Below are 15,244 nucleotides of genomic sequence, written 5' to 3' on the forward strand. Positions count from 1 at the left end.
AAAACCAACCACAAACCCCAATACGGGGACTCCAATGAAATCAGATGATGCCAAAGTAATCATCTGATATCAAATACACATGATAATATTTCTAATCCCGCCTTCAGATCAGACAATACTCATGTCGATAATATCGAACAGAGTAGTCATCTGATCTCCTTCTTCCTATTAACAATTTATTTAAATAAATAGGAATGAGTATGAGAAGCTTTGAGATAATCACACCTGAATAATCCATTTATCTTCAGAATCTAACTCAAAACTATAAGATGAAAGAGAAATATTAAATTTCCAACAGATTATAGAAACACATTAAATGATATTTACATCACCCTAAAAGATGGGCTTGGGATAACTCCTTCATCGCCCTTGCAATGAAAGGACAAATTCTAAAGGTTTCTAAAGACTATGCAAGTTTATAAAAAGAAAAGAAGAAAGAAGGGGGGACTATCACGATCGGGTAAATCCCTCTAAAGATGGGCTTGGGCTATCGCCTTCATCGCCCCTTCATAATGAGAAAGGGGATAGACAATTAAAAACATGTCAAGGGCTAAACAAATTTTCAACATAAATGACAACCATAACAACCTGTTCTAGTGATAACAAAAAACTTTAAATTCAAAACTGCTGCATCTGGACCATTTAACATGCAGCTAAAGAAAAATTATCCTAAATTCCATGTTCCCCCCAAAAAAAATAAAATCAACTAATTATATACCATTTGAAAAATGTGACACAACTAATATCATTTCCTTATGCAAATAGATGAATAAAAGAAGGTACACAAGAATAAAACAACAACCAAACATACATTATTAGCAACCATAATCTCTTAATGACTAAGAAATGCATTAAAATGTACATGACTGGCCACGGTTATCTTGGTTGAATAGCAATGACCAATAACTGGAATTTATACCCTAAGGCATTACCATTTTAACCACAATTTTCTTTTATTGGAAACTGAATTGGAGAAGATATCAAAATGCTAATAAAATTATACACACCGTGGGTAAATTGGTTTACTTGGAATCTTTAATAGATTATATAAATTCTAAGGTATTCATGAACAACAAAGGCAAAATTAAACTTACCTGAATCCGGATTGTTTGGATCACCTTTGACCTTCAAATCAGAGTGTTATTCTCCTTATCCCATACTAGCGATATAAGGTATTTCTTTTGCTCTCGCATCATCAAGGCCTAAAATGGTAATATCAACCTTCATTGCTTTCAAATGCTCCCCTTTTGGTTTCTCTACAAATTCAATTATGCGACCTTCTTCATCGATTTTCATCAGACCAAATGCAGTGGCATGTTTTTCATCCATTGGCAGAGCAACCACAGTGATATCTGCATCAGTTTCTCTATGTACTCGAATAAACCTCTCATATTCCATTCGATATAAATGATCTCCAGCAAGAACGAGGAATTCCATAACATTTTGTTCTTCAAATAACCACAAATACTGTCTTACAGCATCAACTGTTCCCTGGAACCAGTTAGGATTCTCAGGGCTTTGCTGAACAGCTAGAACTTCTACGAATCCATCATTCTTGTATCCATCCATATTACTTGATGTTCTGATTCTAATAGAAATCATCGAACCTGTATTGATTAGATCGACCGAGGATTTGCAGAGATTTCTTCTCTTTCAGCTTTTCTGAATTTTCGCCCGGAGCCGACGAAATTAAACGGATCCCAACCGGAAATGATGATCTTCTCTTTTCAAAATTGGAGATCTCCAATAGAATGGCTCAGATTTAAACAAAGCTACCTTGAGTTTAAGATGATTAGAGCTAGGGTTTGAATTGATGGAAGGTGTATAGGTGAAATTGCCGGAGTCAACGGATTCCGGCGAAGTCACCGGAGCTGAAGATAAATGACCGAAATTCTTAAAGAAAGCGATTGTGCTTCCTTCTTCTCCCCTTGCAATTTCATTATTATAACCCTTGATCTGAATCAAATCTCCTAAATCAAACCCCTTCTTTTCCTCAACTTTCTTCTCTACAGATCTCTCGCTCTCTTTCTTAGCTATTTTACTCAGATCGGAGAAGAAGAAGAAAGAAGGATATGATCGGATGTTGCAGATGTTGCCAGAGCTTGCAGAGGATCGGATTTAAAAGCGAGGACGGATCGCCGGGCACCGTTGGAGGATCGGCCATCAGAACCAGAGAAGAAACCCGAGTCTAGATCTGTTGATGTTGATGCCGGCCGGAGCTCCGGTAAGGTTCAGATCCAGGGTTTAGAGGTTCTGAAGCTAGAGAGGAAAAGGATCTGAGCTCAACCGGAGCTTGAGCGGAGAAGAAGGATCGGAAATAAGGTTTCGGATTTTCGCCCTTATTCTTTCTGCAAACGAAAATGAGAAAAATCCTCTTCTCCATGCAGCATCTATGCCATGCTCTGCACAGATCACCTCCTGAAACTTGGCTCTGATCTGGTTCCCGTACTAGCCGCCCGGAGAAGATGAGCCTTGCTTAGGAACCCTAGCTCCTCTCTCTCTCTCGCTCTGATTGAACGAAAATGAAAGAGTCCTCGCTTGGATCGGAATCCGGCCGGAGCTAGGTCGAGGAAGAAGATGATTGGAAAATGGGTTTTCGCTCTCTTTCTCTCTCCCTCTCTGCGATTTTTTTTAGAAAAAAATCCATCCCCCTTTTTTGTTTACGAGCTTTGCTTCTTCTTTTTTTTATACTAAAAAATGACAAATTTTTCATACCCTATTGTTCCCAAGGACAGCCACTTCAAGTGAATTTTCAACTACTAATTACCCATCAGGGGGTGCCTGGGTAAGGAACGAATCCTAGGGGAAATGATATATTCGGCCCCATTCCCTCTCTGGACAGCCCTCTCATGTGTATTTTGTTAGCTCTTTATGCACAAGAGGGTGGTCCGGGTAAAAACAGGGTGAATAACAAGGACTCCCATTTTCTTCTCCCGTACAGCCCCATGAGGTATATTGATGACTATTTTTTCTTTTTTTTTTAGATTTTTGGGGCATAAAGAAAGGAATCAAGGCAATTGAACGGGGGATATCGACGGGGTTCAGGATCATTCCGGCTCCACAAAAGTTTGAACAATGATCTGCAAACGGGCATTTTCAGGTTCTTTTGCATTTTTGAGCTCAATTCTTTGGGGATTTCGGATATTTCGGAACTCAAATTTCGAGAATTTTATTGAATTTTGGGGTTTTAGGGCCCGGTCAAAATGGGGTGTCTACAGATGCCCCTCTTTGGCAGAGCGTGCTTGTCGCGCGAATGTCAAAGCTGAACAGACAACACATTTTGACTGGCCCAAAATTGATTGGAGAGAAGGAAGAATGAAGGAGATGATTTTGCGAATATTGGACTTTTGGTTGTGATATGGAATAGATGTTTCAGGGGGCTGAAAATGGAATGGATGTTTCAGGGGTTTTAAATGGAAGAGATGCCTCAGGGGTTTTAAATGGAAGAGATGCCTCAGGGGTCTTCATTTGGAAAGGTTGCCTCAGGGGTCTTGAAATGGAAGGGTTGCCTCAGGGGTCTTCAGATGGAAAGGATGCCTCAGGGGTCTTGAATGAAAAGGATTTTGATTATTTGCTTGATGCTCTCAGAGAGACTTTAGCTTTTTTCTATGCTCGGGGCGAATGATCGCAAGAAGAAATTTGATTTTACGTTCAGGATGAAAATTCTCAGGAAAAATTGGGTTCTACGCTTAGAGCGAATGCTTTTCAAAGAGATGAATCGATCTTACGCTTTGAGCGAATGCTTTCAGGAAGAAATTGATCTTACGCTTGGAGCGAAAGCTTTCTAGGAGACAAAATTGATCTTACGCTTGGAGCGAATGTTTTCAGGAAGAATTTGGATTCTACGCTTGGAGCGAATACTTTCAGAAAGAATTTTGGTTCTACGCTTGGAGCGAATGATTTCAGGAAGAATTTTGGTTTTACGCTTAGAGCGAATGCTTTTTCAATATAGACAAATTGATTTTACGCTTGGAGCGAATGCTTTCTGGGATAATTCGGTTTCTTCACTCGGGGTGAATACTCTCAGGGAGAATATGGTATTTTCACTCGGAGTGGATGCTCTCATGAAGAATTTGGTATTTTCACTCGGGGTGAATGCTCTCAGGGAGAATTTGATTTTTTTTTAATGATATTCACAAAGTAAATGAGTGAAATAGCTTTTCACCGGACTCGGACTCTGCAAACGCTGGTGAGATAGCCTCTCTCCAACTCTTAACTCAGTACATATTGACGAGATAGCCTCTCTTGCCAAACATTAAAGGATAGATTTGATTGTGAATGATCTTGAAATTTGAAGATAAAATGAATCTGGATGCCGTGTGAAAACGGTCTTTGAATGACTTGAATGCCGTGTGAAAACGGACTTAGAATGTCATGTGAAAATGGACTTAAATGCCATGTGAAAATGGGCTTAAATGCCATGAATGCCGTGTGAAAACGGACTTGAATGCCATGTGGAAATGGACTTAGAATGCCTTGAATGCCGTGTGAAAACGGACTTGAATGCCATGTGAAAATGGACTTAGAATGCTGTGTGGAAATGGACTTGAATGCCATGTGAAAATGGGCTTAAATGCCATGAATGCCGTGTGAAAACGGACTTGAATGCCATGTGGAAATGGACTTATAATGCCTTGAATGCCGTGTGAAAACGGACTTGAATGCCATGTGAAAATGGACTTAGAATGCTGTGTGGAAATGGACTTGAATGCCATGTGAAAATGGGCTTAAATGCCATGAATGCCGTGTGAAAACGGACTTGAATGCCATGTGGAAATGGACCTAGAATGCCTTGAATGCCGTGTGAAAACGGACTTGAATGCCATGTGAAAATGGACTTAGAATGCTGTGTGGAAATGGACTTGAATGCCATGTGAAAATGGGCTTAAATGCCATGAATGCCGTGTGAAAACGGACTTGAATGCCATGTGGAAATGGACTTAGAATGCCTTGAATGCCGTATGAAAACGGACTTGAATGCCATGTGAAAATGGACTTAGAATGCTGTGTGGAAATGGACTTGAATGCAGTGTGAAAACGGACTTAAATAACTTGAATGCCGTGTGAAAACGGACTTGACTACGAATGAGTCAGAAGGTCAGAAATTTGCTTGGTTGCGAACGAACCGAAAAGCAAAGGGTTGACTTGACTGCGAAGGAGCCAAAGTCAGGGATACTGGCCTAGTTGCGAATGAACTATGAGACCGGATAATTGACTTGGTTGCGAATGAACCAGAAAGTCAGAAATTTGATTTTAGCTGCGAATGAGCTAAGAATTGGAAGATTGACTCGACTGCGAGTGAGTCCAAGTCGGGGAGATTAGCTTGATTGCGAATGAATCAAGAAATCAGCGAGAAACTTGGCAGCGAACGTGCCGAAGAGTCTAAGATTTTGACCCGGTTGCGAATGAACCAAAAAAACCGGAATGATGACTTGGTTGCGAACGAATCGAAGTCAAAGAAATTAACTTGACTGCGAATGAGTCAAGAAATTAGAAGATAGGCCTGACTGCGAATGAGTCGGAAGCCTAAGATTTTGGCTTGGTTGCGAATGAACCAAAAGGCCGAGATTTGACCCGGTAGCGAATGAACCGAAAATGTTGAAATGATGACTTGGTTGCGAATGAACCAAAAAGGTAATAACCTGACAAAGTCAAAAGTTAGAGGATTAATTCGGTCACAGATTAACCGAAAAAACTTGACTGCGAAAGTCAAAAAGTTCAGAGATCGACTCGGTTGCGAATGAACCAGAAAGTCGAGGATACGAGCTAGACTGCGAATGAGTCAAAGGCTCAAAGGATTGACCTGATTGCGAATGAACTGAAAGGTCAAGGATACGAGCTGGACTGCGAATGAGTCAAAGGCTCACAGGATCGACTTGGTTGTGAATGAACCGAAAAGTCGAGGATACCTTGATCAAGCCGAAGTCTACATGAGACAGTACAGGAATCAAAGGTATGACGGGCCTGTGGAAAGGCTTTCACCGGAATAGCAGTTAGATGGACCTATGGAAAGGCTGTTCTCCATACTAACTGCTAGGAGGTACAAACAATAATTTTGCTTTTAGATGCGAAAATTTTGATCGATTCCACTGAGAAATTGATTGTTTCTTGCCGAGAACCATTGCGAGTGCGAGTTCTTTGCTGAAAACCGGACTCAGATAACATGTTAGATTTTGGGTATCGACCTCTTCTCTCTTTGTTTTTACCAAGAGAACTGCATTCTGCTGGAGATTGAAGGCTGGGGAGCAAATTCTAGATTCCACTGGGGAAACTAATTTTCTTGGTAGGTTGACTCTTCAGGAGAGTGGACTCGTCTGAGGAGTTTAGAAGCTTGGTTCGAGATATACTCGTACATCTCTTATCTCAACTTACTGAAGACATTGACACTGATTGCCTTTTGTGTGCTTGATATCTTTTATGACGGAAGTCATAAAAGATGCCCCTAGTGTATTATACTTCCATGACAAGAGTCCCAAGGAAAGTAAAACCAGGATAGGTAAGAAAATTTGGGTTTGCATAGGTTCTTTCTTTGGAATAAAGATGGGATAATGGCTAAGCTCAAAGACTTCTCCTTTCATTGACCACTATTTGAGGGTCGTTCTTTCCACCACCATCTGCTTGAAACTTGAGATATTCAACCTGTCTGAACAGGATACCTAAACCAGGATCTTTCATTTTTTTTTTTCGGAAGATATACACCCATTCTTCCAGTGCCAGACGACTTGGACCTTGAAAAGAAAATGGATAAGAATGAGGAACAGACTTCCAAGACTCTATCAAATAAGATGTACATTATTCAAGGGACTTGACTCACTGTTGATTCACCCTTAGACCTGATGTATATTTTTAAATGGTAAGGCTAGCCGCTCTCAGAATAATTTCAAAAACCATGTCAAGAGGCACTAATTTCCTCCATCAGGATTTTTGTCATGGTTATTACCCCCTTTGGATTGCTCAGTTTCAATGCCCCTAGTTTAAAAAGGTGTCAAAGTAAATCTCACTGACACAACTTGGATTCCAAGATCCTGCCATGTGTAGTGATTGCTTCTCCATCTCTTCGAATTTCCTCTAGTGGGAACTCATGATTATTGCATTCCAAGTTTCTGGTCTAGCAAACCATTTGGCTCAGCTTTTGCCTGAAATTCTCGCACTATTCAAACGTCAGAGTTCTTCATAACCGATGAACTCCTTCCATGTCTTATCAGCTCACTTTTTATGGGAAGTCTTTGCCTCTAACTGGATTGCCTCTTCAATTTTCAACCCATCAGACCACTACCCTCACTTTCACATAAGCCAACCCTTTTGGTTGTTGACTTTAGCGAACGCATGACTCTAGGCCGCCCTTTCGGGTTTTCAACCTAGTAGGTCTTCAGACTCTCGTTCTTTTCATTTCTTTCTGTTTTTGTTTTCAATTGCCTTGAACCTTTGCTCGTTTCACCAGAAGAACTTTATAGGTAGGCTCGGGTTCAAAAGGGTTAGATATCAAAAGTTCAAACGATTTGGATCGAATCTGGTCTTGCCAGACTACCTACGTACCCCAAAAATGGAGGATCAGATCCGCGTAGTTCGCTCTGGGGTTTAACAAAGAATGGTTTAGCTTTTTAGCTTCAAAATTTTGAAAGATGGATGATTTAGCTTTTATCCCAAAGGTTTGACCGAACCTGAATTGATTCAGGTTGCCTACATACCCCCGAAGAGTTGGGGATCAGGTCCGCGTAGTTCGGGTGCATAAAATGCCCCTGGTTTATAATGCAGTTAAAAGAATTGTTTGGTTTTAAAATGTTGGCTCAAAGGGCTCACAAAAGGATTTTTTAAACGTTAGGATTTTGGCTACAAAGGCTCAAACGTCCAAGGATGGCCTCCTGGTGTTTTGATGTACAAGCTTTTGAGGAATAAGGTTCAAGACTTTGAAAATTTTTTTTTTTTTTCGAGGAGCCTGGCAGTACTCTTGCAAGCAAGACTTCAACCACAGTGCTCTACTTAAATTCATGCGCTTCTCGAATATCTTGAATTTATGCTCAAGATTATACCGCTCTCGATAGTCTCTAAATGTTAGAGACAATTCTGATATTCAATCTATCTCATAGACTCCATCACTTGGGTCTTTGATTTTTCCAAGATGTTGTCTTAGTGACACATTCCCTTCTCCTTCTTATCTTTCTCAAGCTCTTGTTTCTTTTAGATGTGCTCTTTCTTTCTCTTAAATATTTCCTTTCTTTGGATATAAGAACTGTCCCACTCTCTGAATACAATGACTTCAAATCCCACCAAGATTTACAACATAAATGCTCTTCATGGGGATCAAGTCTATGACTTTCTTTTTTGAAAGTCATCTCTCAATGTCTTCTCATCAGCTCGACTGGATGTCTGATGCTCATTTCTCGAGCATTTTAGTTTCTGACTTGATGTCTAAAGCGGAAGGAGTCTTGCTTTTCACAACAACAGGGCGTTCACTTGGTTTATCCTTATAGGATCAAGCAAGACTACCTCAAACCCCTATAAACAGGTTTATCAATTCCTCGCTCTCATCGGGAGATAAAGTTTTGCCAATCCATCTTTCCCGAGTTTCGGATTTCGATACCACTATCAACAGCTTTGATTTCTTCTTTGAGTGGCTATGCTCGATGCTCTTCCTCTCGTTTGACCATCTTTCAGATCTCGAGGGGAATTTCGTCTGCATTCTCATCCGAGAAGGGTGTCTTTAGTTATTTTAAACATTAGATCTAAGAGTGAATCATAGAATATCAAAGATATGAAATCAACAACTTTATTGAATTGAAAACTGTATGTACAACGGTAACACTCTTTTTCTCTTTCTCTTTTTTTCCGACGCGCCTCAATGGGCTCTACATTAGACTTGACAAAGGACGGAAACAACAGGCTCTGAATGAACACGACTAACAAACGTGACACTTTTCTTTTTTTTTAACATTGACACAATAAGACTTACCAACTTTGAGAGAAGAAAGTTGGTGTACACTTAACGAAAGAAAAACCTAACAAAACAGGACACTTCTTCTTCAGTAATGCACTGACACTGAAAGTTTAATGGGTGGCACTCCTCTCTCCATAATGTCCATAATTGGGGGTTCAACCCTGGTTAGGTTCTGTTGACCTGGTTGGGTGAAATGAAAGGAAATTGGTTCAACAAATGGGTGAAGTCAATTAGGTCTGACTCCTGTCATGGAAATGACAAACACTAATTTTAGTGTGAGACAATCTCGTTGAATGTTATACACAAGTTGAAACAAAAGATAATACAAACACATCTCTCCCTTGGGTAAGAACCAACAGCATAACAATTGGAAGAAGGATTATGGTAAGATAAACACATGACTCATCAACAATCCCAAAAGATGGCGATCACACTGAAAATGTGTTGGGTAAAAATTGGCAGCATAACGGCCACACAAAGGGACCCTACAAGTCATCTCAAGGGTATATGAATAATCTCTGTAGTATAGAACTCCCAGCAAGGATACTTGCACTCAAATGATGGTGGCAAGATAGGCTCATGAGTGAAAAACAGAATATGGTCATCGGAGGGATGTGAGGGACTGACCATGAATGACGACATTTAGAGATGGCTTGAATTTGCAACCAAAAGATCTAAGGATAGATCGTGACCATAAGAATAATGATTAGAAGCCATCGATCTGATCATAATCTAAAAGAATGAATAGATAGAGATAATTGATTAGATTAGGAATGAAAACCTAACTAAGAGGTAAACCCTAATCTAATAATGAACAACACGGATCAATTTTAAAACAAATAGATCAAGGAATAGATCATGGATAAAGAACCAATAATCTAATGATAATCCACAGAATGGATAAAATAGAAAGAATTGATTAGATTATGAGGGAGAACCTAACTAAGAGGTAGGCCATAATCTAAATATATGGAATATGGATCAATGATACAAGGTATGAATCAGATCTATGATCAAAAGATCAGAAAAATGATCATGATCATAACGATGACAAGTAGAATCATCGACCAAATCTAAATCTCAACGGATATGACTGATTGAATTAGATATGAAACATTACAAAGGAGTAAGCCCTAATCTAATAATCAATAAATAGGTATATATACATATATACACCCTAACCAGGGGCACCAGCCCTAATTCTAATCTAGTGGAGTCGAGAGAGTCTCGACTCATGACAGACATGTGAGTGCACTAGGACCGCGCTGTAGCCACATAGGGTGAGCTACAATAATCTATGGATAGGACATGGCTCATAAATCTAGGCTCCAACAAGTGTAAGCAACACACGTTCGTCCTTATATGAATGCAATATATATATATATAAGCACATGCAGATCCTAATTGGGTTTCACTAAATCAACAAATATATCCATGTACATAATATATGTAAAATGAAAGTAGAGCTCCGGACTCAATATATCAGGTACTATGCTTATGATCCATACTTAAAATGTATAACACAAGTACGCCTAGTGTTATACATAGTATGCTTCATTGCTCATCGGCTGCTGTAAACACAAGCACGCCTAGTGTTTACGACTGCAGCACTGGCGCATAGCTTGGTAATAGATACAACAGCACCATCTGGATAGTGATATCCCATGAGGTACGCATTATATCTATCCCATGGAGCTAATAATAAGAAAATCAATAAGAGAGAAAAGAAAAAAATAAAATGATGTATGCTGTGCAGTGTGTGAATCCCTTGTTTTAAACACCCATCTGGTGCCCCTGGATTCTAAGCGATTGAATTCCCATTTATAATGATTTTAGCCCAAAATTCTTCAAAATTAGTAACAAATGGCATTTTAACAGAGTAGGCAATATCTCGAAAGAGATATCCCCCGCAGAGTCGCCAGCCTGTGGACCCTGATCCGAGAGAGAGGCGGCGGTGAGGGACGAGCCCCACGCGCTAAGGTCTCTATGGATCATCCACGTGAATGGAGAGCTCCACCAAGGAACTTTCGAAAGAAGAATGCCTCTCACAGCATGAGTGGCGATATAAAAGGTGAGATACCTCTCGATTCGGGGACTAGCCCAGATTCGAGGCGTACCATAATCAAAGAAGAGTCGCCATCCAAGGAAGTGGGCCAAGGATCCCATACTATGCTCTGTTGCAACGGATAACCAGAGATTATAAAAAGATAGGATTCGTGCCTGGTTACAAATTCGGAAGGTCTAAAGAGCACCTCATCCGCCCAAGTGCAAACACCTGGTCTCTAATGCCATTTACTTAATAATTTTGAAGAGTTTTGGGCGAAAGTCATATGAAATGGGAACTAATATCTCCGAGAAGACGTCTGCCCAATCATGCATGTCTCAGAGATGAAAATTAAACACATACACAAAATAAATGAAAGATGTGTCACCTAAGCAAAACTAGGTTATAAGTGACATGCCTAATAGGTGTCTAAGTTCTGGTGTGCAAACACATGCATGTTACAGCTAAATGTATAGGATCTGTACATGAAAGTAAGAAAACACAGCAAAAACATACAACACAAATCAACTCTATACCTGACTGGACAAAATGAGTCCTAACTCTAATGCGACCTGACTCGGACCAAGATGGCCGTCCATCCCAGCTGCTCTACGTATCCCAGCCTCGGAAAGAATCGGAGTCAACGTAGTTCGATGCCCTATTCTAAACTACGATGCCTAACCATCTAGAACTGCTATCCTAGACTCGACTGATTTTTAAAGCTTTTTTGTACGATTGCTTAAGTTCAGGTGAATTGTAATTTTTAGGACTCTTTATATGTTCTAACTAATGCAAGTTGATTAGCCTTAAGCTAATGCAGGTGGGCCCTACATCCTATGTGTATCTAGGCTGTGCAGCCTAATGAAAACCATGGGCTGACTATATGCTTCCTAGTCTAGCCATCGGTTCGACTAGGTGTCTAACCGATCGACTTGAGGCCTCCTAACTCCAGGGACACTCACACGACAGGACACACCATATCAACAAATCAGGACAGACTCCTAACTCTAAAACACTCTAAATGTCTAGGACATAATCCTAACTCTAGAGGAAGATCCTTTTGAAAAAGGTTTTGAATATTTTTGTAATTTTGGAAAGTTTGAAATGTTTATTTTTAAAGGTTTGGCTGGACTTGGGACGTGGATCCCAAGCTGCACTACGTACCCTGTGGAAAGGGATCAAGCCAACGTAGTTCGGAAACAGAATTCCCTAACTACTCATAATGACTCAAGATTTTTAAATTTTTTTTGTTTTTCAGATGTTTTTGTTGTTTTTAAGTGTTTTTGACTCAAGGGGGACAAATCCTATCATCATAAGGGGAGGATAGACTCCTGATATCCCGCAAAGGTTGGACAGCATCCTATGCTTTGCGAGAAAAAAGAACAGAAACACAGCTCTGCAAGGGTTGGACAGCTTCCTATACCTTGCAGGAGCGGATAAAAATCACATGATTTGATGAGAGGTTGGAAAGAATCCTAACCCCTATGATGATAGAATTTGATTCCTGAACAAGAGGACTGACTCTCTAGACTAAGGACGGATTCCTATGCTAGTGGACTATCAAGCTAAGATAAAGCTCACAAGTAATAAGGAAAAAGAGACCTTGTGTATATTTGGCAAAGGTAAAACACCCAGCCAGGCCAGACAGCTACCTAGCCCTAGGGTGCAACAAATGTTCAACCCAATACCCATAAGGGTAGGGGTATGATGCCAAGCCGAGTAAGGTGTTCTCCCAAAACCAAACGACGCACAAAGAGGAGGTTTAGCAAGAAAATGAGACCGGATAAGTCTCTTAGACATAGAGGTAGGATAAAGAAAAATGCTAGCAAGACTGAGCAAGTCTCCTAGGATGGGCTTGAGCTATCACTTTCATCGCCCTTGCAACGAGAGGGAATTTTAATATCTAAAGAATTTAACAAAAATCTAAAAGACTGTGTTAGTCTATCAAAGAGAGAAGGAAAGTCTACCAGATAATCACAAATTCCATTTTATTCTTATAAAAATGAATCAGTACTAAACAAAGAAAAATTTTCAATAAAACAATACACGATCTATAGCAATTATAAAATGATAAACAACATTAATTAGTCAAGACCAGCTGCTGGATAGCCTAATAAAGTAAAAACAATATCAAACACTTCAAAACCAACCACAAACCCCAATACGGGGACTCCAATGAAATCAGATGATGCCAAAGTAATCATCTGATATCAAATACACATGATAATATTTCTAATCCCGCCTTGAGATCAGACAGTACTCATGTCGATAATATCGAACAGAGTAGTCATCTGATCTCCTTCTTCCTATTAACAATTTATTTAAATAAATAGGAATGAGTATAAGAAGCTTTGAGATAATCACACCTGAATAATCCATTTATCTTCAGAATCTAACTCAAAACTATAAGATGAAAGAGAAATATTAAATTTCCAACAGATTATAGAAACACATTAAATGATATTTACATCACCCTAAAAGATGGGCTTGGGATAACTCCTTCATCGCCCTTGCAATGAAAGGACAAATTCTAAAGGTTTCTAAAGACTATGCAAGTTTATAAAAAGAAAAGAAGAAAGAAGGGGGGACTCTCACGATCGGGTAAATCCCTCTAAAGATGTGCTTGGGCTATCGCCTTCATCGCCCCTTCATAATGAGAAAGGGGATAGACAATTAAAAACATGTCAAGGGCTAAACAAATTTTCAACATAAATGACAACCATAACAACCTGTTCTAGTGATAACAAAAAACTTTAAATTCAAAACTGCTGCATCTGGACCATTTAACATGCAGCTAAAGAAAAATTATCCTAAATTCCATGTTCCCCCCAAAAAAAATAAAATCAACTAATTATATACCATTTGAAAAATGTGACACAACTAATATCATTTCCTTATGCAAATAGATGAATAAAAGATGGTACACAAGAATAAAACAACAACCAAACATACATTATTAGCAACCATAATCTCTTAATGACTAAGAAATGCATTAAAATGTACATGACTGGCCACGGTTATCTTGGTTGAATAGCAATGACCAATAACTGGAATTTATACCCTAAGGCATTACCATTTTAACCACAATTTTCTTTTATTGGAAACTGAATTGAAGAAGATATCAAAATGCTAATAAAATTATACACACCGTGGGTAAATTGGTTTACTTGGAATCTTTAATAGATTATATAAATTCTAAGGTATTCATGAACAACAAAGGCAAAATTAAACTTACCTGAATCCGGATTGTTTGGATCACCTTTGACCTTCAAATCAGAGTGTTATTCTCCTTATCCCATACTAGCGATATAAGGTATTTCTTTTGCTCTCGCATCATCAAGGCCTAAAATGGTAATATCAACCTTCATTGCTTTGAAATGCTCCCCTTTTGGTTTCTCTACAAATTCAATTATGCGACCTTCTTCATCGATTTTCATCAGACCAAATGCAGTGGCATGTTTTTCATCCATTGGCAGAGCAACCACAGTGATATCTGCATCAGTTTCTCTATGTACTCGAATAAACCTCTCATATTCCATTCGATATAAATGATCTCCAGCAAGAACGAGGAATTCCATAACATTTTGTTCTTCAAATAACCACAAATACTGTCTTACAGCATCAGCTGTTCCCTGGAACCAGTTAGGATTCTCAGGGCTTTGCTGAACAGCTAGAACTTCTACGAATCCATCATTCTTGTATCCATCCATATTACTTGATGTTCTGATTCTAATAGAAATCATCGAACCTGTATTGATTAGATCGACCGAGGATTTGCAGAGATTTCTTCTCTTTCAGCTTTTCTGAATTTTCGCCCGGAGCCGACGAAATTAAACGGATCCCAACCGGAAATGATGATCTTCTCTTTTCAAAATTGGAGATCTCCAATAGAATGGCTCAGATTTAAACAAAGCTACCTTGAGTTTAAGATGATTAGAGCTAGGGTTTGAATTGATGGAAGGTGTATAGGTGAAATTGCCGGAGTCAACGGATTCCGGCGAAGTCACCGGAGCTGAAGATAAATGACCGAAATTCTTAAAGAAAGAGATTGTGCTTCCTTCTTCTCCCCTTGCAATTTCATTATTATAACCCTTGATCTGAATCAAATCTCCTAAATCAAACCCCTTCTTTTCCTCAACTTTCTTCTCTACAGATCTCTCGCTCTCTTTCTTAGCTATTTTACTCAGATCGGAGAAGAAGAAGAAAGAAGGATATGATCGGATGTTGCAGATGTTGCCAGAGCTTGCAGAGGATCGGATTTAAAA

At 39.3% G+C, this 15,244-nt stretch overlaps 2 pseudogenes; both read right to left on the reverse strand.

Moving 5' to 3' along the window:
• Positions 1 to 1,149: 1,149 nt before the first annotated feature.
• LOC143852291 (glucose-1-phosphate adenylyltransferase small subunit, chloroplastic/amyloplastic pseudogene) lies at positions 1,150 to 1,569 on the reverse strand (annotated as a pseudogene).
• Positions 1,570 to 14,269: 12,700 nt separating this feature from the next.
• On the reverse strand, positions 14,270 to 14,689 carry LOC143852292 (glucose-1-phosphate adenylyltransferase small subunit, chloroplastic/amyloplastic pseudogene; annotated as a pseudogene).
• Positions 14,690 to 15,244: the final 555 nt, after the last annotated feature.

The sequence above is a fragment of the Tasmannia lanceolata genome, unplaced genomic scaffold (genome assembly GCF_043159265.1).
Source record: "Tasmannia lanceolata isolate RefF3 unplaced genomic scaffold, GAP_Taslan_0.1 ptg000019l, whole genome shotgun sequence".
Taxonomy (NCBI): domain Eukaryota; kingdom Viridiplantae; phylum Streptophyta; class Magnoliopsida; order Canellales; family Winteraceae; genus Tasmannia; species Tasmannia lanceolata.